The 27,055-nt window shown below is 41.8% G+C and overlaps 2 long non-coding RNA genes across 4 annotated transcripts in view; one reads left to right on the plus strand and one right to left on the minus strand.

The window, feature by feature from the left end:
• The window catches only part of LOC141982304 (uncharacterized), a 149,277-nt gene that overhangs the window by 65,249 nt on the left and 56,973 nt on the right, over positions 1–27,055 (plus strand). The gene's annotated exons all lie outside the window — the stretch shown is intronic.
• LOC141982307 (uncharacterized) lies at positions 12,405–22,702 on the minus strand. 2 transcript variants are annotated; one of them, XR_012638020.1, is made up of 4 exons: positions 22,568–22,702; positions 20,567–20,652; positions 13,486–13,559; positions 12,405–12,521 (listed from the first exon to the last, which is right to left on the minus strand). It is a non-coding gene; the product is annotated as an uncharacterized LOC141982307 (long non-coding RNA). The 2 variants fall into 2 exon arrangements; XR_012638019.1 differs by having other exon boundaries at positions 20,553–20,652.

The raw sequence follows: 27,055 nt of genomic DNA on the forward strand, positions 1-27,055 counted from the left end.
CTTTTCTAAATAGTCCCTAACCACCTCTTTCTCCACTGAGGGCTGGCCATCTACTCCCCATGTTGTGATGCCCAGCGCAGCAGTCTGGGAGCTGACCTTGTTCGTGAAGACAGAGGCAAAAAAAGCATTGAGTACATTAGCTTTTTCCACATCCTCTGTCACTAGGTTGCTTCCCTCATTCAGTAAGGGGCCCACACTTTCCTTGGCTTTCTTCTTGTTGCCAACATACCTGAAGAAACCCTTCTTGTTACTCTTGACATCTCTTGCTAGCTGCAGCTCCAGGTGCGATTTGGCCCTCCTGATTTCATTCCTACATGCCCGAGCAATATTTTTATACTCATCCCTGGTCATATGTCCAACCTTCCACTTCTTGTAAGCTTCTTTTTTATGTTTAAGATCCGCTAGGATTTCACCGTTAAGCCAAGCTGGTCGCCTGCCATATTTACTATTCTTTCGACTCATCGGGATGGTTTGATAATCTGATAATCTGATCCTCCACAGATCAATTAGATGGGAAGAATTAAATTCAAATGGACTATGTCTCACTGTGAGTTAGAAAGGGAGGGGAAAGAAAAACTTCCACTTACCAAGATCTGATGAAGTGAGCTGTAGCTCACGAAAGCTTATGCTCAAATAAATTTGTTAGTCTCTAAGGTGCCACAAGTACTCCTGTTCTTTTTGTATTAAAACCGTGTCCCTTCATATCCACTGAAACTTCTCCTTCCCCAAACAGTAGGAATCTCTGCAATACCTTTAAAAAGTGTTTGTTGTACTGAGTTTAGATTTAGGAAGCATCTACTGATATTGCTGATGACAGTTTATACATGTGGCATAACTGGGCAACTACCCTCACATTTTATTAAAATTTCTGAAATTTCCTAGAAGAGAAAAACCTCCAGTTCACATTGTTGCCAACCTCAAGAGCTCAAAAATTATGAGACTGGCTTAAAGGTCATCAGTTTTTCTAATAATAATACATTTGAGAGGGCTTGTCTATCTTCTGTTTTTTTAATCTTTAGGGTACAGGCTGGTCACATTTTCAAGTTTTTCGTCACAATCATGATGGCGACAAACTTACTTTTTTTAAAATGAAAGTTGAGATTCTCCCATAATCATGTGAAACCAGAACCTTTGGCTTTAAGAACACTACCAAATATCATGAGACTCACAGTAAAATTGTGAAAGCCAGAAGTACTGTCTCCATGATATTTTTTCCTCATGTTGCAGGATAAGTTAATATTCAAAGTCTAGAATGCCATATAGAGTCCTGTCATCCATCAATCTGTATGGAAAATCTAAAGCAGGGGTGTGGGAATGTACTATCACCTCAAAAAAAAAAAATCAAACCAGTCAGCCAAACAGATTGAGATGGAAAACTCTGAGATTCTAACACCTTTCAGTTAGGTCATATTTGGGACATAATTACTTGCCACCAACCCCTTAATATTTATGGACTTCATTCTTCCCATGTGGAGATGCAGTATGAATCATTGTATACTTTGGAAAATTAGCTCTAGGACTGATATTCCTAGTTATGTAGTGATGGAGCTGAAAACAGATAAAAAGGAAGGATCAGTCTCTCAGTACCTGAGAAAAGAAAAGGAGTACTTGTGGCACCTTAGAGACTAACAAATTTATTTGAGCATAAGCTTTCGTGAGCTACAGCTCACTTCATCGGATGCATTCAGTGGAAAATATAGTGGGGAGATTTATATACACAGAGAACATGAAACAATGGGTGTTACCATACACACTGTAACGAGAGTGATCAGGTAAGGTGAGCTATTACCAGCAGGAGAGCGTGGGGCAGAAAACTTTTGTAGTGATAATCAAGGTGGGCCTTTTCCAGCAGTTGACAAGACCGTCTGAGGAACAGCGGGGGGAGGAATAAGCATGGGGAAATAGTTTTATTTTGTGTAATGACACATCCACTCCCAGTCTTTATTCAAGCCTAAGTTAATAGTATCCAGTTTGCAGTACCTGAGAGTTTCATCATACATTGTCATAGTAATGTTTCCACATAGAATTGATTGTGCAGGATATCCTTTACTGATCCTAATGGATGGTCTTTGCTCCGTGTTACAAAGGTAAGTGAAAACTTATTTTCCCTACCTTTTGGCCCCATCTCCTGCTGCTCCCATTTTACTCAACCAATTGCACCTCTAGGTATGTCAACATCCCCTCACCACTGTCTAAAACTGACATCCCCATTTTCCCTCCACAACCCCCTTGTTGATGTTGTTCCATGCAACATCTCCGTTCCCCCAGTGCATGGCAGGCTAGAATCTTATGTGAAATTTCAGGAAGGAGAGACTCAGCAACACCAGGATGTAGGAGCTAACTTAGACCCCTTGTTCCCTGCCTAGAGATCTCATGTGACCTAGGCAGTCAAGCATTACCCACTAAATACGTTAAGAGAGGTTGTACAATGTCATTTCAGATAGTGTTAGGATGGAACTCAGATCTGTAATATGGAAGACCTACAGGTTAGTCACTCAGAAACACTGCTACTCAGATTGAATAGACCAAACCTATGTGCTTTGGTTAGCCTATCTCTAAACACTGTACCACATTATACTCACAAGTCAGGGGTAGAGCCCAAATTTCCTGATCCCCAATATTTTATTGCTGTCTAACAAATACTTTCTAACCCGTTGGCAAAGTTTATGCCAAGTCTCCCAGTAGTGACTGTTCCACAAAAAGGCTAGTAATTATTCTCTATAGCTCAAGTGATAGTAATCAATGCTAGGGATTTGAAAGCTTGCTGATGATTCATGTGGGGAGCCCTTAGGGTAGCATATAATAGAATTTGTATTTCCAATTTTCTATCTTAAAAATGTTTTATTTAATGTGCACAGTGAGAAAATATCCTTAAAAACAGGGTTTTAGTTAAAAAAATTGGAATCCATCAGTTATGGTGAAGCATGAAACAAAATGCAGGTTGCCACATTTTGGTCATTTGTCATATATTTTGATTGCTGATGTCCCACACTGATAGGTCTGAAGGTTGAGAAAGGGAAGGCCCCACCCCTCCTGGAGCCAGGACCCTGGGGATTCTGAGATGCACTGTTGGCTGGGGGAACATGAGAGGAAAAGAGGAGCAACTGAGTATGAGGGTTAGGTAATGGGAAGGGCCCTGTGGCACACTCTACTGGAATTGGAGTGTGGACTTCAATGGACTTTCTGCCCTCTGACATCTACAAGGACCTACCCCTGCCTCTTGGACAACAATAGACCTAGAATCATTGGCTGGCTACCCTATATGTAGCAGGCACTCCACAGGTGAGAGGCTTGAGTGCAGGAAGGAAGCCCATTGTCTTCAGATGCTTTGGGGACAGTTTATATTTAAAAAAAACCGCCACACAACTAAGAATGTATGCAGTGTTGTTGTAGCCGTGCTGGTCCCAGGATATTAGAGAGACAAGGCAGGTGAGGTAATATCTTTTATTGGACCCACTTCTTCTGGTGAGAGGGATAAGCTTTTGATCCACACAAAACCTAAAGCACCCAGAAGCCTTGATCAGGACTGAGGTCCTTTTGTGCTAGGCACACTGCAAACTCACAAAATGACATGGTCCCAGGCCCAAACGGCTTACAATCTAAGTACATATACAAATGTCCCCTTTTCTTATTTCAATTCAGCTAAGGATCCTATTGAACTTCTTTGCCATGATTGATCAATGTGGTCTCATCTTCATGCACCAGTTTATTTGTGTTTCAAAGTGCCAGATTTTTAGAAGTGTTCAGCTCCCATTTAGGCACCAAAATAAGTGGTGAGACTTTCCGAACAGCCCAGCACTTTGGTTGCAGTTGGGTGCTGAGCTCTTTGGAAAATCTGAGTCTTATTTATGTAGCTAAATGAGACCTGCGCTATTTGAAAAATCTAGCCTTATGTCCCTTTCATTCTTAGGTACACTCAGTTATGTAGGCAGCAACAGTTCATTTCTAGGTGCCTACATAGAATGATGACTAGCAGATAAAAGGTGACTAAAGATAAATAGACTTCACGATTTTAGAACCCAAAAGCATCCTCTCCATTTCCTTGTGTCAAAACTCTATTGCATCAGCCATTTTGCAGACCACTCACTTAATGCATCCAGATCTTCCTGAAGATGATCTTAGGTCAAAATATTTCCAGTTTGGATGTCAGCAACAAACTTTGCCACCTTTCTCTAGGCCAGTAATGAACATATTGAAAACCTACAGAAAAGCAAAGTTAGCAATGCAATATTTTTGTACCTTTCACAGAAGGGAAAAATGCCTAACTCTTATGGGTATTTTTGCAATTCCCTCTTCTCCTTTACATTACTTACTCTTCCTTTGTTGTCTTTTGATCTACTGTGGCACTTTCTCATAGTCAAACCTCAGTTCCAATCTCTGGGCTCCTCCTGTAACTGAGCCTATGGCAGTTAATGCAGTGAAGTGACACCAGGATCAGGGATGTGATTCTCTCCCTCAGCCCGATCCAGACAAAATAGCTCTAAAACCTTTCCATGCATGTGCACTGTATATTACATTCTCACTGTTGGCATGCTGAGATTCACTTTCTTACCTGCTTTTTGAACTTACAGCCTTGTCAGCATTTAGGTTGAACACACTAAGGCTTTGATGCATACAGCTCTGACTGTATCAAATGGACTGCTGGAGTGTCACTATAGAGATATTTGCACAGTACATTAATTTAGGTAGTAAAAGGTTTTGGTGCTACATGTCCAGGTTCAACAGCAGTTCCCACTTTATCCAAATAAAGTCCTTCTGTGTTATTAACACACTCATTTGCAACCGCAAATGCTTCACCCAGTTTTTAAGAGTGGCCATGAACTGTCAGGGTCTATTATATTGAATGAAGTCTGACAGCTCCAAGCTTCAGAAAAATACATTTTATTGTTTAAAAGCATTTCCCTCTTCCCTTCCCATTCCCTAGACTGGAATGATTTTTGCAATGAAAATTCAGAAGGGACTTGACAGTTATTAAATTGCTATGTCTTTACAAATTCGCAAAGGTGGATTTTCCTTTTCCAAAGGTGCAACAAAGGAAGATGGACATAGCTGAAATACATACAAATATATGTGTTTATATCTCAGTATTTGTACTTAGATGATTACATTTGAATTAATTCAGGATTATGTGTGTGTAGCATAGGAAGCAAATACTTCTGTTCTGGAATATTTTGCAGACTTCTACTCTCTCTGTAATACACTCACCATAGAAGGGAATGACTGAGTTGGTGATAACAATTCCTTTCAGAGGCTCACACTGTCTTGTGTGCCACAGTGGAAAATATATCAAGATAATTCCCTCATCACCGTCCTCCCACCCGCTCCCTGTAGTCTGAGATGAACTGTCTAGTCACACATTCTAATGCTACTTCTAGTATATGTTTGAAATTTTTTCAGAGAAAAGATCTTCTGGAGACTATATTTATTTTGACATTCCCTTTTTTTTTTTTGGTATGTACACATCACCTGTGAAAGGTTCTTTGTATATTGTCATTGCTGATATCATAGGGAACTCGAGAAGTGAGGACTATTTAAAGCAGATGTGTGTGGGTTTTTTGTTTTTTTTCAGAAGTTCATTGGTACTTTCTTCTTACCTCAATGTCACCATGATTTAAAAGAAACATAAGTGTGTAGGTTGTATACTATGGGAAAGGACGCCAGGGGAAAAAATTAACTAACAAATGAAAATCTTTTGTTCTTAATGACAGAATATAATGGCAGCCTCATCTCCCATTGTATATTATCATTGGGCAAATTAGTTACACATATAATAAGATTTTGCTGTATAAATTATAAATGAAGTAAACAACTCTGTCACCATGGTGTGCAATGAATACACCACATGTTATATGTAAATACATTAGTCATTTGCCTTTTGTTTATGTGTCACAGAAATCCATTTTCTTCATGGTGTATTTTCTATTCCCTAGAGGTTTTTACTAAAGTCATTTCAACCCTTCATGAACCAGCTTTTTAAAGTGGAATAACTAAAGTGGAATGCTGTTATTGTCCTTTTTCTGCCAAATTTTAATAATGCCTCTTTTCTGCCAATTTCATTTAGTGCTGCAAATTGTAATCTCTCTGAGAGAGAGATGGAGAAAAAATAAGCCTAGGAGCAAGGGCCTGCATGATATATCAACACAAATTTTAAAAAATTGAAACTTTTTTTCATTTTAGCTTTTTTCCCTCAAAAGTTAAAATATGTCCCACAGAGCAATTATGCATATTTTTCTCCCACGAAACCTTTCTTTCTTTAACAAGAGAATTTGTTTCTAAGAAATGCATAGTTCAGTCTTTCCTTTCAAGTGGTGGCATTTTTATTTTACACAAGATACAATACATGCAGGAATGATGCAAATGTGGGGTCTTTTGTTGGGCACAGTGCACCATAACACGAAAGCAGCTTGAATGGATGTTGACAAAAGCATTGACTCTTCACAGCAAATGATGGCTTTGACAGCCAGATTCCAATCAATAATCTAAGATTTTAAATTCAATTGCATTCAGTTCAAGCTGACCAATGATTATTTTTTGGATCCCTTGAGGCATTTTCTTTCCACCACAGAGACTTAATGGAAGAGGCAACACTTAGCTAGTAACCAGTCTGAACTTTCCTAAGAAGGGCCAGATAAATGGATATTTGTCACTGCTATCTTCATTTCTCCAGCAGTGTCATTCAACATTTTCTGCAAGCTGAATGATTCTACTTTGACATTGTTTACAAGTCCTGTTATTTTGAAAGCTATTCCAAAGGCAATTAGAGGGTTTCCCCCCCTCCTGCTGTATTTCTGTAGGGAACAGAGGAAAGCAAGGAGTTCCTTTTCCTGTTTACTTGCAGCTATATCTCAGTATAGAACTATTTCTTTCTTTCTTTATTTTTCACTACAGCAGAGACAGTGGTTAGCAATGGAATACAAAAAAGCAATCTCACTGCCTCATAAGCCACAAAGTGGACTATGGAATTAACGTATGACTTGTTATTTCTAATTTATTTATCAGCTCTCTCTGTGTAGTACAAGTACTCTCAAAAGCACTTACATATTTGAAGTCTGGTATAGACACAACAGTTAATGGGAAATGTTTTGCTGTGAGAAGTGATCTACTTGAGTGCATAGAAGAGGCCTCCTTCTATCAAATATTTCACTGGTAATGTTTTACTGTTTCTCTTAGATGGCATGCCACAGAGTATAATAAATTTCAGTTTGTTTATATTCTGTGTCTGTATTTGCACTTTGGTGATTATATTTGAATTCATGCAAGATCCTTGTTTTTAAAAAAGAACTTTAGCATAATCTTCTCATTAATCCTGTCCTGTTTGTCTGTTATTAATAGGCCACTGTACAATGTATTCTGCTGCAAAACTCCACCAGGCATGACTAATTCAGATAATTAATTTGCTAGAACATTAACACCATCAAATGAGCCTGCTAAACCGGTAAATTTAAAGTAAATTAAACTTAATTTGCAGGTTATTGCAATTAAGTCTGCCTTGTCTTTCTGAGGGATTTTAACATCCTCAGTATTTAAGAGGCAATCATAATGCATGCAAGTGGGCGGGCTTTTGGCTAATTAACACAAGAGTCTAATCTGCTTTTCAATTAGGGTGGATGTTTATAATGTGCTGGTGACAGTGTTGCAATTCAGTACAGCATAACAGGAGTGCATGGCATAATTATAGCTGAAAAGAAAAGCTCATGCAGGGCCTGTTTAGGGGTTAATGAGACATTGGCAGCTTCCAGCTGAGGAGATCGAGCCAGTTTAGTGCGGCTTCAAGAGGAAACCACCCATAGGGGTTTCCTTTGAAGTGTCAAAAGGTCCCCTTGTTCTGGGTGGCTTATGTTTCATTTGTCTGAGTGGCATATCAAAAATTGATGAGCTGCCAGCAGCAGTCCTCATGACATTAATTCACCAATTGTGTTTCTAATAGTTTCATCTTTAAATACATTTGGATGATGATAATGCTAAGAAAAATCAAGGTTTTGAAAACAATGGGTAGGACTGTACAGTTCCAAGAAATTTATACTGACTAGGCAAATGCATCAGCTGCAAATGTTAATGATGCAGCTGACCTACAATGTGTGTTATTAGCAGGAAGAAGACAAAGATGTATTGTGCATCCCTCCTCTGAATAGCATTCAAGTTGAAATAGTGACAAAGATGTGGCATTTCTGGTTTTTTAGGTTCCTGAAAAGCAAAATGGGCCAAATTCATCCCTGAAATAACTTCATCATCTTCAGTGGAGTTACATCGGGGATGAATTTGGCCTATTATCACTAATAGTAAAGGAAAGAAACCAAAGAGTAGAATTATAAAGAATGCTAAGCTTTTGTCAGAGAGAGATGGTTTCTTCACTCCATTTTAACTGACCATATGCATTATTTTTATCTGTTTATTTACATAGCAGGGGCTCTCAAACTTTTGCCCAAGTGCAGACTATATGCTACTAGAATCCGTTCTCATTTGTGACCAGACAACTTCCCTGAGGCAACTACAGGTTACATGGAAAACTAAAAGATACTAATGTTTTTAAATAAATTTAGCAACTGGAAACAAGGAGGAGAAGCCAGCCTAGAATCTGAGAACCACAGATTCACAGGCATTTGTGTAACACTCCTGGCCATAGTATGTTTGCATCATGGACTGGAGTAAACTGTTTTAGATGTAGTGGTATGAGCTGCAGCTTGTAACATAACAAGTGAATGAAGTGTCAACCTTTCGCCTTTTAGTCAGGAAGTTGTATAATGTGGAACATAATCTGGTATGGGAGCATCAATTAAAAAGGGTTCTGGAACTTCCTGTTCCTAGAACCTCAGGAACTTTCATCTGAACCCAGCTGAATCTTTTGTGAGGCTCTGAAATGTATGCTTAGGGAATTTACATACAAATCCAAAATGGAGATGAGGAGGTTCAAATAGGGACTGTACACTCTCTCTCTCTCCCACTTTTTATCTGTTGTGGCAACTCTTCTGGCACAGACTCAGAGGCCTCTCACGTCCCTCTAGTCCAATGCCCCTTATCTCTTATGTCTCGAGGGGACAGCTGGGCAAGTCCACCATTCTTTAATTCAGTTAGGTACCATCTACTCTTTTTTGGAAGATCAGGTTACAGCAATAGCTCTTCTGGGTCAAGCTGATTTGTCCTTTTTAAGGTTAAAAAGCTTTCTGGAGAATTTATGGTTGTCATGGGAATAAAGGGAGGAAGGGATCTCGTGTATTTCCCCCTTTCTTTCGCTTGAGATATTTCAAATGACTGGACGAGCTGGTAAGAAAATATTTGACTGATAAATGCAAATAGTGCTTCCAATAACAGGTGGCTCGGTATATTTACCATAGTCCTGCCTGCATGCATTGTGGTTGGCCTAGGAAGAAGCTCTTGATGAGGGCTTCTGTTCTGCATTCCTGTGTGTGTTCCTGCCTATGACTTGTAGTGTTACCAGTACGTATGGTTTATCTGAAGCAGCAAATATCACAACTGGTGGCAGGCAGTGGCTTCAAATAGACTAAAGCACTCTTGATGGAGAAGCAATTTACTATCTGTGCAGATGATTATGAAATTCAGAAGGATTTAACAGACTTGAAAGCTAACCTCTGTGAATGACTGATCAGATGAGAAGGCAGCGAAGTACCTCTGTCAGGAAGGTGAGCTCCTAACATTTATTTGTATACTTTACAAAGACTATCTGGCACACCTTTTCCTGCACCACTTCAAATATGTCACTTCATCCTTGCAGAAAGGTGTCCAGGTCCAACAGTAAGCAATAGAAGAATACCGTGTAAAAAGTTAGTGCATAAATGGCTTAATGTGCAAAGTTAATGATCTTCTGCTGAAGGAAAATAATATACTGAATAAACCTAAGGCTCAAAATACTCCATGGTTTTGACTATGGAAGCAGAGTTTGCTTTAAATTTGATGTGGAGATCGCTCAGTGCTGACAGGAAAAATAACAATTTTTACAGGAATTTATATTAGTAATTATTAACCATCAGCCCTTGCAAACTGAGGGGTATGTAAAACTTCCACAAAACATGGAATTTCTGCATAGTAAACAGACCCTGTTGTAGTGTCAAACATTTCTTAGGTGAGGGGTAGACTTTATCAAATTGCACTACATGATTTCCTGTGGAATTTTCTAAAACCATGTTTGCTAGATGTTGTTTGGTGGAAGTGAATATCAAGCAGAAAGGCAAAATCTTCAGCCCTGAGAGGCAGTCCCACCATGCCACCAGCTGGACAGAGATCTCCGTTCTCTGGTGGCTTGGAGTAAAATGGACATTAAGCTGTGTCATCATGCTCGACTGTCTCTAAACACAAAATATGGCAGCAGTTGATTTGTGGGGGTGTTTGAAGTAAATCTGATTGGGATTTTTCCCCCTCATGTTTTAAAATATTTGTATTGGAAAATGCTGATTCATCCAAACCAAAACTTTTCATGGGAACACACCAGTTTCAACAAAACTCTCCTCAGGTCTAGGATGGAATTTCCGGTTAGAGAGAGAGAGAGAGAGAGAGATAGAGAGAGTGGTTAGGGCATTCTCGCGTGATGTGCGAGACTCGGGTCCAAGTCCCTGTTCCAACAAATATTTAATTATTTATTCAGTGTCTTCAGCAGGAGACACTGAAAGAGACCCACCCCAGAACAGCCAATAACCTAAGAGTCAGAGCACTCACCTGGGAGGTCAGAGAATTGCAGACTAGGGACTTGAAGCTGGGTCTCCCACAGCCATGTGAGTGCCCTAATCAGCAGATTATGATGGATGCCTCTGCCTTACACTCCTACTCTCACATGCACTTTTCAAAAGATCTCGGTTCCATCCTGGTGCAGAAGGGGGAAAATTTTGAAATCTCAAAAAGTTTTGTGTATTGGAAAACCATTTCCCTCTCAGCTGTAGTTTGAAGCTATGAATACACAGTCATGAGAACTGTTTCAATCAGGACCAAAGGGAATGTGTTCCAGGTGAGAATAATCAGTATGACTGACAAGGATGCTAAGACGGTGAGCAATCAGGATGTGGGGATAATCGTTATACACAGATTCTTTCCCACAGCTTCTTATGGAGCGAAAAGCTCTAATTAAGACTCTTAAGTGAAGGGCTTAGAGATAGACTTGATAGAACAGTCAGTCAAAGAGGACAAGGGCATCAACTAGAAAAGCTGAGTCTGCACTATGCCAAAATGTTGACAAGGAATGTTAAAGAGCCAGATATGATCAAATGTAGTGTAAGATTGTTTGTAATTACGGTGGCTGCCCAGTACACCAAAACCTGAGGGTGCCAAGTGCACCACAGCTCAGGCAAGTACCATAGGTGCTTTAACTGCTAGACCTTATGTGGGCCCAAAAACTACTCAGACACATGGCTAAGTGAAAGGGCTGGAAAGGGAAAGGGAAAGGCTGCAGATCTCCTACGTACAGAGGCTTAATCAGTTACAGTTCAGCCTGGGTAGTAGTGGTTCTTGTTTGGGTCCCCGGGGCAGTCCAGTTGAGAGTCAAGTCTCCATTCAAGCAAATAGGTAAATTCCTGCATGGATACAACATTTGCGTCTGCATCCGATTTGCGAGCCACAAAAATGATCCACGGATATAAAGCGGATATCTGCAGATTTGCAGGGCTTTAGATATAAAATTTGGATCCACATCCATCCACGATCCGCAAAAATGGTCCACGGATAGCCTCATCCATGGATGCAGGTATCTACGGATATAAAGTGGATATCTATGGATTTTGCAGGGATCTACAAATAGGGGCTTGTAGGTTTCCAAGCTAGACTCACTTGGTCTCTCTCATTGGAGCCCCTTTGCACTGGTCCCTGCCCAGCTGCTGCTACTTCCCTATAGGTCCCACACAGACCTGCACCTGGGTGTATCCCCAGCTCCCTGCTGCCATACAGCTCCCACTCCCAAACAGAGCCCAGCCACTTCCTGCTTCAGGGGAAAGGGAAGTGCCAAGGGCAGTGGGCTGATAGGACTTGTGCTGTCCTGCTTTGCAGATCCATCACATACTCTTAAACCAGAGATTATCCCAGTAGTGCAGTAGTCACATCTGAATCTGCTGCCATAGCTGATAACAGTAAAGTAAATACTGATAAAAGTATTCCGCTTAAAATATTTTAGGCATTTCCAATCATAATTGTCAGAATCTAATGCAGAGTCATGTGTTGACTGCAGGAGACTTAACTGTACGACAGTTCATGACAGCCACCCACTTCCTAATATAGCTGGCACACTGTATAAAATAAAAAGTATTAAATAGTACAATAGCTTTAATTTGATATTTGGATACCATCAGATTGATATAGCAAAAGAAACTCCAACTATATCAAAATCCAACAACCTTCTTTGTGATGCCCTGTAGATTGTTTCAGTTACAGAGAACACCTTTTGGACTGATAATCACTCTCATAATATTTCATGGTGGAACTGTAATTATCTAACCCAAGTCTTGAGAACTGAAGATTTTCTCATATAGTTAGATTGCTTCAGTAGTTTCCTTTAATATATTGAAGTATCATCTGAGCGGATCCTTCTGTGTGGATAGAGGCAAAGAAGTTAAGAATTACATTAAAAAACCAGGGGCACCCACGGATATTTTTTGCATGGTGTGCACAACCAACCCCTCCCCACACATTTCTGTGCCCCACCAAGGCTCCCCAGCACCCCTTTCCCAGCCAGCTTCCCCGTGCAGGCAAACACCACAGCTGCTGGTCTTGAAGGCGTCACTGAGTGAGTCCTGTGGGCAGAGCAGAGGGGACATGGGCTGCTGGAAGTGGGGTGAAGCTGTGCAAGCCCCTGGAGGGGGGCCGAACACAGGAGCCTGCCCCACAGCAGCGGCAAGAAGAAACAATACTGACCTCCACCCTGCCCATGCAGGCCCTACAGCCTCTCTGTCAGGAGCCTAAACCTGAGTGGCACTCAGGACCGGCCCTAGGCACCAGCACAGCAAGCACGTGCTTGGGGTGGCACAATTCCAGGGGCGGCATTCCGGCCCTCCTTTTGTGTTGTTGTTGTTGCTTGGGCAGTTGTGCTCTCGGAGCTTGGGGCGGCAAATTTTTTGCTTGGGGCGGCAAAAAACCTAGAGCCGGCCCTGATGGCACTGCAATCCCCATGCGTCGTGTTACAATGCCCACTGACTCAGTTTTGGTCCCTCTCCTTTCCCCGTTATGATGGAGGTTTGCGGGGCCAAACCCTGAATAGGTAGTGGGGTTGCCAGCGCTGCTTCTCCTTACTGCTGGTGTGGGACGAGTTCCTGCATCAGGGCTCCCCACTGAGGGCCTGTGGAGCCTCATCCCACAGCCAGTAGCCCAAGCCTTGGTCACCCCTGCCAATGGCATGCACCAGCCATAATGTACATACAGCTGCAGGCACCATTGATTACATGTGCACTTATCTCTTATATGTCAAAAGAAAATAGCACCAGAAAGAAAGAGAAAAGCTCCCTTCAACCCAGCAAAGCCTGGAGCTCATAAAGAGTGACTTGAAAAGACCTTTACTGGAAAAACCATGTGCCGTTTGGCGTCTGCTGGTGGTGTATGGTATCTTCTCAAAGTACACAGTGTCACAAGCTCTGAAAGATAAAAGAACTGAAACAGTGACAAAGGCATTAATTAAAAATGTGGCATTGTAATTTGGCCAACAAAGCTGCATCAGGGGAAGGAACTTGAATCAAAGCTACTGTACCAATTTGCCCAAAACTATATATAACCAATGATGAGGACACGTATTACCCGTCCTGCTTGTAATGACAATATGAACTTTGAAGAAAGTAAACCGCACCGTTAGTTCAGTGCTCAGAGTGAGTCATTACATCTAATGGTAGGTGATATTTCTCCCCTTTTAAATTAATTTTGCTCTGTCTACAGGAATGGCGGAGCGAATAGGGGGACAGGGGGTGACTGCCCCCCTCAGTGGACTTTCTTAAACAACAGTTACCAAGAGCAAGTCAGGAAAGAGGGCCTGCCGCTCTGCCTGTCCAGTCACCACTCAGCCAATGAGTGCAGCTGGGCCACAGCAGAACCACGTAATTGGCTAAGGCAGTCAGGTGGCTTGCTCTTAAATCCAGCAGCTTCAGAGGGTCAGTGGTTGCTCAATGCACACAGCTGTGGATTCTCTGCCTCCTTTTGCTTGCCTCACTGCCAGCCCTGTTCCTGCCTTAGAACCAGCCCTGCTCCTTGGCTTCCCTGACTCCAGATAATCAACTCTGGTACCTTGCCTCAACACTGTCTCGACCCTTGGCTCTGGCATTTGGAATCTGACTTTGGTTCTGACCTTCAGCTCTGATCCCTGACTCAGACTCTGCCTTGACCTTGGGCTCTGTCATTTGGATGCCAACCAATGCTCTCTGACCACTAGCCATGATCGCCTACAACCAGCTCTCCTGACTGTGCATCAGGGGAGTTTCCAAATAATCTGATACATTGTTATCCAAATCTAAGAATCATTTCATATTAAAGATCTTTTTGCCCCATTTTATTTATTTTTTAAAAACAGATTTATATATTTAAACAAGGAGGTGAAACATTACGCTTAAAAAAAGAGGGAACTTGGATATATGGGGCAACTAGAGTGTAGGTGTTTATGTGTAAATTGCTTTCATGGAGATTTTTCTTGCAGCAATTTGATAGGGACGAACATTCTTGAGGAATGAGAAACTGCACAAATTTAAGATCTTGGCTACATGATTAGTTTAAGTGTAGGCAAAACAGGGGCATTTTTGTAATCTTCCTATTGGAGTCCTGTACTAAACAACCTGCTTAAAAAGCAACTGATGCCTTCTGGAAAACTCTGAAAAATATTCTAGTTAGAAACACATTGTCTGTGTGTCATGCAGCTTCTGTTTTTTTATTCTAGCATTTTTACTGTTAGGGACATTAAATATTATATTTGCATGAAAATATTATTTGCTTCTTAAGCATTCAGCTGCCCCTCACCTAAAGTCATGATCCTCTCTTTGTGGCATCATCATAATTTCCATAGCAACCACCTCTGATATCACAAACACAGGATTTCAATTGTAGATGGGAAATAAGACAGAAGGAGCAAAGGAATACAGAAAACAAAGGAATTTGTTTACATCCAAAGGTGCCTAAAATAGGACCAAAAAGATTGTGCAATGGTTAGTGTGGTAACCTGGAATGTGGGAGATCTGAGTGCTGTGCAAGTTCAAGGAACAATGTGTCTCTCTGGTCCCCATCTGTAAAATGGGGCTAAGAGTAATTCTCTGCCTCACAGAACCTTTGTAAGGCTAAATATAGTGAGATGGTCAGATGCTATGGTAATGCAGGCTTTATAAGATAGATGAAGAACTGCCCCCCACATTTTTTTTTTCATCAGTGAATCTCTAAATGTGGTTCATTGGGTGGGATATGTGGATGTACTATGTGTAGATATGTACAGTCTTGACTTTGGTATACAGTAAAATATACTTGCACAATTTATTTATTTGGATTTATTTTTATACTAAAGAGAGGCACCTATCCAAAGCTCTAGGCACTCTGACACAAACATTCAGCACAAAATAACTCAATACAAATGGGGGGCATGTAACACACGCAGCCCACTGGATTCTATTTGTATTGGTGTAGATACATTAGTGGCTGTAATCAGGGTAAATCCACAATGTTGGTAAGGCTCAAGTATCTAGTAGCTGATATTATTCTGATAGCAATTAACTAAAGATCTTCAATGTTGCCATAGTGTTTGGATTTCTCCATGGTTAGAGACCACACAGTAACTAGTTCAAATAAAACGTCAATAGAATATAAAAGTAAACTAAAAGGTTTTTTTATTATAGGTGAAACAAGGTACCTGCTTGTATGGGGATGACGCATACAAACACATACACTCAACCATACATACATATTCAAATAGGGCCCAATCCAGCTGCCATTAAAGTCAATGGGCAAATCTCCATTGATTTCAGTGGAAGTTGGATGAGGTAAATACTCACATGTACTCACATGAAACACATATACACTGTGATGTGAAAGGTGTGTCCACAGATCTTTTTTTATACGAGCCAAGGATTACAGTGTTATGAACTAATTAATAGTATTTCTACTAATTGCTTTCTTAGATTAGCATCTGAATATGTCCCAGACAATGCTTTTAAACTGAAATCTGTCCTGAAGAATCAAAGTGCTAGACACCTGCATACAGTGCAGAACATCATAGCTTTTAAATTGGAGCAACTTATCTTCTAATAAGTATTTTCTTAGTAATATAATAATAAATTTGACAATGTTCCTTTCCCTCACAACCATGCTGCAGGGTGACCAAATGGCAACAGAGCTCACTCACGTGCTCCTCTTTCCTTAGCTGATTTTCTTTCACCTCATCTGCTGTCACATTTGCTTTGCTGCATGCGTCAGGGAAGACTGAGCACCAGAAGGTGTATTCTAATATATATAATTGTTCTAAATAACTAATACTTTTTTTTGTAAAAACCAAAGATGAAATCCTGGCCCCACTGAAATCAATGGGAGTTTTTCCACTGAGTTCAGTGGAACCAGGATTTCACCCCAAGACTTCTGTTTATAGAGTTATTCAAACTTTAAATTCCTTTAAATATAGCAAAATACACATCAGGTAAAATTCACCCCTTACAGCACAAAGCCTGAGTAACTGGGTTTTGCGCAGGGAACTAAATTTAAGTCCTATGGGCTGGGAATAGCATATGAAATATCTCAGAGACTGGCTCAGACCAACACACTAGATCCAAACATCCTAATCTATGGAGAAGTTAAGGTCTGGTTTTGAATCCAAACTTCACAGTTCAGGCTCATCATATATTTTATATACACAGCCATATACACACATTGCTATATAATAAGCTATCCTACCCACAAAAACTATAGAGATAGATATAACAAAATGACAGAGCGTATTCATGTTACCTCTGTCTAACAGGGCTTATATCTGCACAAACTGTGAACTTGCAGGTCGTGTTTATATACAGTATATCCCCTAGAGATAACCTATGGGCATTCAAGCCTTCCACAGCAGACGGACTACCTTCCATACATGCTGATTGTTTCAGATCCTTTAAGAAAATATAATATTGGTTCTAAATTTACATCTATATCTATCCATCTAATTTAATCTAATCATAACGATTTACCAAGATATTGAGGCGTACAAATACAAAGTTTCTCAAAAACTCTTTCCAGTTTTCAGTGTGCTCTTTAAATCTACCCCCTTTTTTTTTAGAAGAAAAATTGGGTACTTTTTAAAATTAATTAAAACGTCTTTGGAAATTCAGGATAAAATATGAAACACCAGAAAATATGCAGAATAGAAAGTATATCCCTGTTACAAAGAGAATTCATAGAATTAGAGAAATCTTATATCTAATTAAGAAGCAGCCAAATGTTTTATCACTGAAACTTTACAACAAAAAAATACACATCAGCTAGGACCTGAAAATTGCCAGATTTGTACATAAAAGAAGCATCATATTTTAAAGTTAGAACTCAGTAAATTACAGAATCTGTATGTCTTACATTGTCCCATTGTGAAGAAGAAAATTCTGTCAAAACCTTTGAGTAGTAACATCTGTAAACAAGTCTCACTGTTAGCAGTTTCTCTTTAGTGGTTTAAATAAATATTGAATAAATTACAAAGACATTCTTTTGCTTTCAATAATCAGAATTTGAAATTAAGATTGGCTGCTAAAAGTGATTTTACACAGGAATGTCTGGGAGGTTAGAAAATGTGGATTTAGAAAGCCCATTTAAGATGCTACACTCATGTAATAGCTAGGAGCCAAATTCAACCATGTACTTAAGCACGTACATATTTTTTTGACTAATCACATGCTTAAAAGTCATGCACATGCTTATGCATCTTTCTGAATCAGGGCCTGACTGAATTGCAGACCACAGGCCAGATACTCAGTGTATATTGGGTAGCTCCATTGACATCCTTACTGTTGAAATCAATAGAGTTACCCTGATTTACACCAGCTGAGGATCTAAGCCCACATTTTTAAAGGTATTTAGGCTTTGCTCTGCTTAGCGTTGCAAAACTTAAGTGATTAGACAGCTAAATCCCATTTTTTAAATCGATTTAGGCACTTAGAAGCGTCGGCCTTTGTCTCCTAAATGCCTATGTCACATTTGAAAATGGGACTTAGCCATCTAAATTACTTAGTCCCTGGTCCTCAAAGATATTTAGGTGCCTAACTCCCACTAAAATCAATGGGGGTTAAGTGCCTAAATACCTTTGAGGATCTGGGCCTTAGATCATGCAATGCTGAGTAAAACAATGCCTACATGTCTTTAAAAATCTGGGCCCTGGTGCATTAATACCGGTTAAGTCATGGCCCAGTCCTGCCAAAGTAGGCCAAACTCCCATTAATGTCAGTGGAAATTTTGCCTGTGCAAAAACTGCAGAGTCAGGCTGGTAATTTCATGTGATGGAAAAAAATATTCAATTTAACAGAAACGTGTTCAATTTTGTCTCAGAAAGTGGGTCTCCATATGTACAGGAACTGAATTATTAAGTGGACAGATTATTTGCCTGAGGACTTCTTTATCTTGCCTAGAAAAAATGTGTGGGTTGTGTTGTATTAAATGAGTCCTGATAAGCACCATGTTCTTCCTACTCTTTCCTTTTGGCCTATATTTTGTTGTTTATTATTCTAAACAAATGAGTTCAGGAAGACATCCCAGATATACATGGCTCTTACAGAAGAGCAACCTAGTGCCATTTCCTTACAGGCAAATGCCATGTGACTCAGCAACAAATTCCAGCACTACAAAGAGGGACCTTCCTGATCCTAATTGTTCTTGGTAAATCTTGCAGAGCCTGCTACTGAGTCTATGTCCTAAGTCGTTCAGGACCATCCCAAGGCCCTCATCCTAGGCAAAGGGAACACTGCTAATCCTTGAAACACATCTCAGAACATTTTCAATTTGCCCAGCACCTGACAAGCCAATGAACAGAAAACCATCCTGGGGGTGAACCCCTGACTGAATCCTAGTCCCTGCTTTGTGTAGCAATCCTAGCCGTCCCACAGTACAAAAAGAAGGGGTGGGGAAAAAACTTGTCAAAATTTTTAAAAAAATTATTAATGGCTTTAGAACCAGGGGTATCCCCTAAAGCCTAGAAGAGTTTCACAGCAGACACTTCACTGAAGACACTTTGGTCTGTGTCACTCTGTCTCCAAGGCTCTTGAAAATGACATGGTTCAAAGAGTAGCTTTTACCAAAAGCCATTTTTGTTATTAAAGCTGAGCTTTAAAGACTTCAGGACTCCGATTTGTTTTAAGTTTAAACAGCAGCTTTTCTGCTAAGATCATATTCATGCTAAACTTGATGATCTAGCATCCTATTAGCAGAGTCAGAGTGACTTCAGGTAAAAAGATCAACAGACTGCAAGCTACTACTGGGTATAGGAACCTGAGAAATTATAATGTAACAAGTATCTTTGACATATATTTCTCTCCTTATGTAACATACTAAATGTAATACAGAATCATAAGGCTAAAGCACTAGACAATGAAAGCCTCTAGCCCTTCTTGCTGTCATCCTTTGCATACGATTAGTTTTCTGTCATCATACAGTGTGCTACTTACTAACACTAGCTCATCTTGCCGCAGAGGTTGTACAGTGGAATTCAGAGTCACTGAGCACTCTGGATTGATCGAATGCTTTAGGATTATTGAAATAGCCACACCTAAAAAACTATGGGCTACATCTTGAGCTGAGTTATGCAGGTGTGTGTTAGGTTCTATCAGCAGTGGATTTCCAATGCTGTGTGTGTGTGTGTGTAGTCTAGCTAGCAGAGACCTGTGCAGGGGGACTGTACAACTCCACACCATCTTTATTGTGAAGGAGACCTCTGCAGGAGATATTTGACAGGCATCATGGGGATGGGGGAAGCGAATGTTCTGAGGGGTTTTGGCTGGCGAGTCCATACCCAACATGAATCCATGGGTCCCGAACCTAACAAAGAAGGGGAGCAGTCAGCCTGGTGTGCTACTTCCCTCCACACCAGCAGTAGCCAGAAATCACCTGGCTGCATAGGTGCCCTGGGTTTAATTCTATTCTGGGTTGAGGATTCTCTCTGTCAGTTCCCTTGGAGTCACATGCAAGGAAAGGCCTTTTACTCAGAGATTGTTCATTTATTCAAGATTGGGACCTTTGTGCATTATGCACTGTGAAAATTCACAAAACATTCAATAGCGCTTAAAAAAAACAATTCCTTTCTTATCTCTATTGGGGAGGGGAAGTGATTGAACATTGGGGTCCATTATAAACATGTAGGGAAAGGGGTTCAAGACCTTTTAAAGAGCATTTTGATTTTTTGTTCTGCCTGCAAGGTACACCTATGCTTCTTTGGTTATGAGTGTAAAAAAGAAAAGGCACATGAAAGCAACAGACTTTTTTGTCAAGCTGTGACAGAAATCAAATGCAAATAGAGCTCAGTTCAAGACTGTTTGTTAAGTGTCACGTCAGTGAGTATTAAATACAGCACATGTAGTTTTACAATGAGCATACTGTATGTGGATTTTATTGATTTTTTTTCAAAGAGGATACACAGAATAATGTAACCTTACCAGTTCCAACTTACAAGTTGTATCTTCATATTTGTATATACACAGTCAGTAGACTTCTAAACTGTGTGGCCGCCTTCTATCACATTTTGTCATGTGGAACCTGTGATTCAGTATATAAAAGAGAAGTACATAAATGGCTCTGTCCCCCTAAAGAATCTCTAGTTCAGTGGTTCTCAACCAGGGGTACATGTCCCCCTGGGGGTACGCAAAGGACTTCCAGGGGGTACCCAACTCATCTAAATCAGTGTTTCTCAACCTAGGGATTGCAACCCCTAGGGGTGTCGTGGGGTGGGTTTAGGGGGGGTCACAAGAGCAGGGTTGGCGTTAGGGGGTGGCAAGCAAGGTAACTGTTCAGGGCCCCATGCCACAGGGGGCCAAGCAAAGCTAAGTCACATGCTTAAGCCCTGGGCAGTGGAACTCAGGCTTCAGACAAGGCTCACAAGCGAAAAACAGGCTCAAGTACCATACTGAAATGTAAGTACAATATTTATATTCCAGCGATTAATGTTATGATTATATGGTAAAAATGAGAAAGTAAGCAATTGTCAGTACCAATGTGCTGTGACACTTCTCTATTTTTATGTTGGATTTTGTAAGCAAGTAGTTTTTAAGTGAGGTGAAACTTGGGTACACAAGACAAATCAGACTCCTGAAAGGGGTACAGTAGTCTGGAAAGGTTGGAAATCACTGCTCTAATTGATAGGAGAGCCAACACTGAAGATCACATGTGAAAAGCAGTCAATGACAGCTTTGAAAAATTAGTGAAATAAACATACTTGTGCACATTGTTAATTTATCAGACTTGTGCTAGTATTGGATTCAAACTTGGTTTGTTGCACAAGTAAAATGAGTTTTGTAGTTTAATTTCATTTCACTAGGAAAAAACATTAAAAAGCTAAAAAATATACAGAAATTAGCAGACCAATATGGTGATATAGATATAATATAAACAGATATAGTCATATATACACACACATATATACAATATACATACCATGATCTTTCTATTATTTGCGTGAAAACAATGTCAGAGTTTTCCATATCCACTGAAATTACATATTTCTTTGGCTACAATTAGAAAAGCTTGGCCTGAGATAAAATGAATGTGGTTAGGAAGATGTGCTGTAATATATCTGATAAATTGTAAAGTGCCCTGAGATCTGTGCATAAAAAGTGCTATATAAGAGCTGGGCATTATTATTATTAACCAAATTAAAAGTAGGAGAGAAGTCTTTGGCAGTGATTCTTTCGTGTAAACAATTTTTGTTTGAACTGTAAAGTCAATATTGTCCCTTCACATGTATGGTGCATAGCAAAAAGGGACCAATGAAAGAAAAGAGCAAGATACAAGAGCGAACATTTTAAAGCTGATAAAGGCAGCGATCAAGGGCTCATTTTCATCTCCATACACAAGGACACAGCCATTAGCAATACAGCAGTGGGATCACTACTCCTTGGGAGATGCTGTATACCTGTGTTCATGGCATGCACTACGTACTGTCGTCATACTGACAATGGCGTCAGCATTTGAACTTGTTTGCATCTGAATATGTGCTGTCCGGTGTTCATTTAGAGTATGTCTACGCAGCAAAGAAAAACCCATGGCTGGCCCGTGCCAGCTGACTCGGGCTCATGGAGCTCAGGCTGCAGGGCTGTTCCATTGCTGTGTAGACTTCTGGGCTCAGGCTGGGACCCTCCCACCCTGCAGGGTCCTAGAGCCTGGGCTCCAGCATGAGCCCAGATGTCTGCCCAGCAGTGAAACAGCCTGCAGCCTGAGCCCTGTGAGCCCAAGTTGGCCGGCAAGGCTCAGCTGTGGGTATCTAGTTGCTGCGTAAACATACCTTGGCTGTAGGGGCTTTTCTGAGGCCTCAATTCAGAAAAGTGCTGAAGTATATACTTAACTTTAGGCATGTGCTTAAGTCCCATTGACATCAATTAAAGTTAAGGATATTTTTAAAAATAATCATGTGCTTAAGAACTTTGGAGCGTTAATCTGTACTACGTCCAATACATACCTTATCTGTTCCTTGGCTGTAGTCTGTGATGACTGACATTCAGAATCTTCTCCTGGTTCTATGGCACAGTGTGCAAAAGCACCTTTCACATTCCAGTTTCGAGATGATTCTATCTCGTGGCCTGTTCCATCCCTGGGAATACAGCATTAGGCGACAAAAGAACATTGGGGATGCATACAGTGATCTGAAATGTTGGTAACAAATGATTCATATTGATGAAGCAGCCCACACATATTGAGTACTGTCACAATCTGTACTTTTGCCACACATTTTTGACTGCTATCCCACATTATGACTTTTTCCTAAACCATTTAATGTGTGTTTGCTGATCTTTTCCTCGTGATGAGGAGCTGGGCATAGTGTTTTACACATACCAACCTTCCACATTTGGACTATATGCATCCTGAGTTGGTGTTATCTGCTGCTTTACTGCCTAGAGCAAAAGGGAGTTCTTAACCCATAGCTGATTGCTATTAGTATGTGAAATCTGCAGCTAGATTTCCAGACTGTTGCTCACTGAAACCACACCACCTAGTTGCCAGGTCAGATTAAGGCATAAGCACTATAAGCCCCAGATCCTGGAATCAGGTGATGAGGGCAGAATCTCAGCTTCCATTAACAAACACACAAAAACAAAAATAGGTTCCTAGACCTTGTAGTTAGGGAAAATGTGATCTGAGTGTAATTGATTCAGGGACATTTGCCTGAAATAGTAGCTCTGAGCCCTGGTCTACACTAGGAGTTGAGGTCGAATTCAGCAGCGTTAAATCGATTTAACCCTGCACCCGTCCACACGACGAAGCCCTTTTCGACTTAAAGGGCTCTTAAAATCGATTTCCTTACTACACCCCTGACAAGGGGATTAGTGCTGAAATTGGCCTTGCCGGGTCGAATTTGGGGTACTGTGGATGCAATTAGATGGTATTGGCCTCCAGGAGCTATCCTAGAGTGCTCCATTGTGACTACTATGGACAGCACTCTCAACTCAGATGCACTGGGCAGGTAGACAGGAAAAGGCCCGCAAACTTTTGAATTTCATTTCCTGTTTGGCCAGCATGGCAAGCTGCAGGTGAGTGCAGAGTTCATCAGCAGAGGTGACCATGATGGAGTCCCAGAATCGCAAAAGAGCTCCAGCATGGACCAAACGGGAGATACGGGATCCGATCGCTGTATGGGGAGAGGAATCCGTGCTATAAGAACTATGTTCCAGTTTTCGAAATGCCAAAACATTTGTCAAAATCTCCCAGGGCATGAAGGACAGAGGCTATAACAGCGACCCGAAGCAGTGCCATGTGAAACTTAAGGAGCTGAAGCAAGCCTACCAAGAAACCAGAGAGGCAAACGGCCGCTCTGGGTCAGAGCCCAAAACATGTCGCTTCTACGATGAGCTGCATGCCATTTTAGGGGGTTCATCCACCATTACCCCAGCCATGTTGTTTGACTCCTTCAACGGAGATGGAAGCAACATGGAAACAGGTTTTGGGGACGAGGAAGATGATGATGATGAGGTTGTAGATAGCTCACAGCAAGCAAGCGGAGAAACCGGTTTTCCCGACAGCCAGGAACTGTTTCTCACCCTGGACCTGGAGCCAGTATCCCCCGAACCCTCCCAAGGCTGCCTCCCGGACCTGCCAGGTGGAGAAGGGACCTCTGGTGAGCGTACTTTTTAAAATAGTATACATGGTTTAAAAGCAAGCATGTTTAATGATTAATTTGCCCTGGCATTTGCGGCTCTCCTGGATGTACTCCCAAAGCCTTTGCAAAAGGTTTCTCGGGAGGGCAGCCTTATTCTGTCCACCATGGTAGGACACTTTACTACTCCAGACCAGTAGCACGTACTCGGGAATCATTGTAGAACAAAGCATTGTAGTGTATGTTTGCTGGCATTCAAACAACATCCGTTGTTTATCTCTCTGTGTTATCCTCAGGAGAGTGATATCATTCATGGTCACCTGGTTGAAATAGGGTGCTTTTCTTAAGGGGACATTCAGAGGTGCCCATTCCTGCTGGGCTGTTTGCCTGTGGCTGAACAAAAATGTTCCCTGATGTTAGCCATGGGGAGGGGGGAGGGGCTAGCCACGTGGTGGGGGGAGGCAAAATGCGACCTTGGAACGAAAGCACATGTGCTATGTATGTAATGTTAACAGCATACCCACTGTTCTATAAAATGTGTCTTTTTAAATACCACCGTACCTTTTTTTTTCTCCACCAGCTGCATGTGTTTCAAGGATCACAGGATTGTCTCCTTCCCAGAGGCTAGTGAAGATTAGAAAGCGAAAAAAATGCACTCGCGATGAAATGTTCTCTGAGCTCATGCTGTCCTCCCACACTGACAGAGCACAGATGAATGCATGGAGGCAGACAATGTCAGAGTGCAGGAAAGCACAAAATGACCGGGAGGAGAGGTTGCGGGCTGAAGAGAGTAAGTGGCAGGCTGAAGAGAGGGCTGAAGCTGAAAGGTGGCAGCAGCATGACGAGAGGAGGCAGGATTCAATGCTGAGGCTGCTGGAGGATCAAACTAATATGCTCCAGCATATGGCTGAGCTGCAGGAAAGGCAGCTGGAGCACAGACTGCCGCTACAGCCCCTGTGTAACCAACCGCCCTCCTCCCCAAGTTCCATAGCCTCCTCACCCAGACGCCCAAGAATGCGGTGGGGGAGGGCTGGCCTCCAGCCATTCCACCCCAGAGGATTGCCCAAGGAACAGAAGGCTGGCATTCAATAAGTTTTAAAATTTTAAACTTTTAAAATGCTGTGTGGCCTTGTCCTTCCCTCCTGCACCACCCCTCCTGGTGCTTCTCTCCTCCACCACCCCTTCCGGGCTACCTTGGCAGTTATCCCCCTATTTGTGAGATGAATTAATAAAGAATGCATGAATGAACAATGACTTTATTGCCTCTGCAAGTGGTGATCAAAGGGAGGAGGGGAGGGTGGTTAGCTTACAGGCAAGTACAGTGAACCAAGGGGAGGGAGGTTTCATCAAGGAGAAACAAACAGAACTTTCACACCGTAGCCTGGCCAATCATGAAACTGGTTTTCAAAGCTTCTCTGATGCGCACTGCACCCTCCTGTGCTCTTCTAACTGCCCTGGTGTCTGGCTGCGCGTAACCAGCGGCCAGGCAATTTGCCTCAACCTCCCACCCTGCCATAAATGTCTCCCTCGTACTCTCACAGATATTGTGGAGCGCACAGCAAGCAGTAATAACAGTGGGAATATTGGTTTCGCTGAGGTCTAACCGAGTCAGTAAACTGCGCCAGCGCGCCTTTAAACATCCAAATGCACATTCTACCACCATTCTGCACTTGCTCAGCCTGTAGTTGAACAGCTCCTGACTACTGTCCAGGCTGCCTGTGTATGGCTTCATGAGCCATGGCATTAAGGGGTAGGCTGGGTCCCCAAGGATAACTATAGGCATTTCAACAACCCCAACGGTTATTTTCTGGTCTGAGAATAAAGTCCCTTCCTGCAGCTTTTGAAACAGACCAGAGTTCCTGAAGATGCGAGTGTCATGTACCTTTCCCGGCCATCCCACATTGATGTTGGTGAAACATCCCTTGTGATCCACCAGTGCTTGTAGCACTATTGAAAAGTATCCCTTACGGTTTATGTACTCGCCAGCTTGGTGCTCCAGTGCCAAGATAGGGATATGAGTTCCGTCTATGGCCCCACCACAGTTAGGGAATCCCATTGCAGCAAAGCCATCCACTGTGACCTGCACATTTCCCAGGGTCACTACCCTTGATATCAGCAGATCTTTAATTGCATTGGCTACTTGCATCACAGCAGCCCCCACGGTAGATTTGCCCACTCCAAATTGATTCCCGACTGACCGGTAGCTGTCTGGCGTTGCAAGCTTCCACAGGGCTATTGCCACTTGCTTCTCAACTGTGAGGGCTGCACTCATCTTGGTATTCTTGCGCCTCAGGGCAGGGGAAAGCAAGTCACAAAGTTCCATGAAAGTGCCCTTATGCATGCAAAAGTTTCGCAGCCACTGGAAATCGTCCCAGATCTACAACACTATGTGGTCCCACCAGTCTGTGCTTGTTTCCTGGGACCAGAATCGGCGTTCCACCGCATGAACCTGCCCCATTAGCACCATGATGCCCACATTGACAGGGCCTGTGCTTTGAGAGAAGTCTGTGTCCATGTCCTCATCACTCTCGTCACTGCACTGACATCGCCTACTCACCTGGTTTCACTTTGCCAGGTTCTGGCACTGCATATACTGCTGGATAATGCGCATGGTGTTTAATGTGCTCCTAACTGCAAAAGTGATCTGAGCGGGCTCCATGCTTGCCGTGGTATGGCGTCTGCATAGGTAACTCAGGAAAAAAAGGCACAAAACGGTTGTCTGCCATTGCTTTCACGGAGGGAGGGCCTGACGACATGTACCCAGAACCACCCTCGACAATGTTTTTTGCCCCATCAAGCATCGGGATCTCAACCCAGAATTCCAATGGGTGGTAGAGACTGCGGCAACTGTGGGAT

Source organism: Natator depressus, chromosome 1 (assembly GCF_965152275.1).
Source record: "Natator depressus isolate rNatDep1 chromosome 1, rNatDep2.hap1, whole genome shotgun sequence".
In the NCBI taxonomy this organism is placed as follows: Eukaryota; Metazoa; Chordata; order Testudines; family Cheloniidae; genus Natator; species Natator depressus.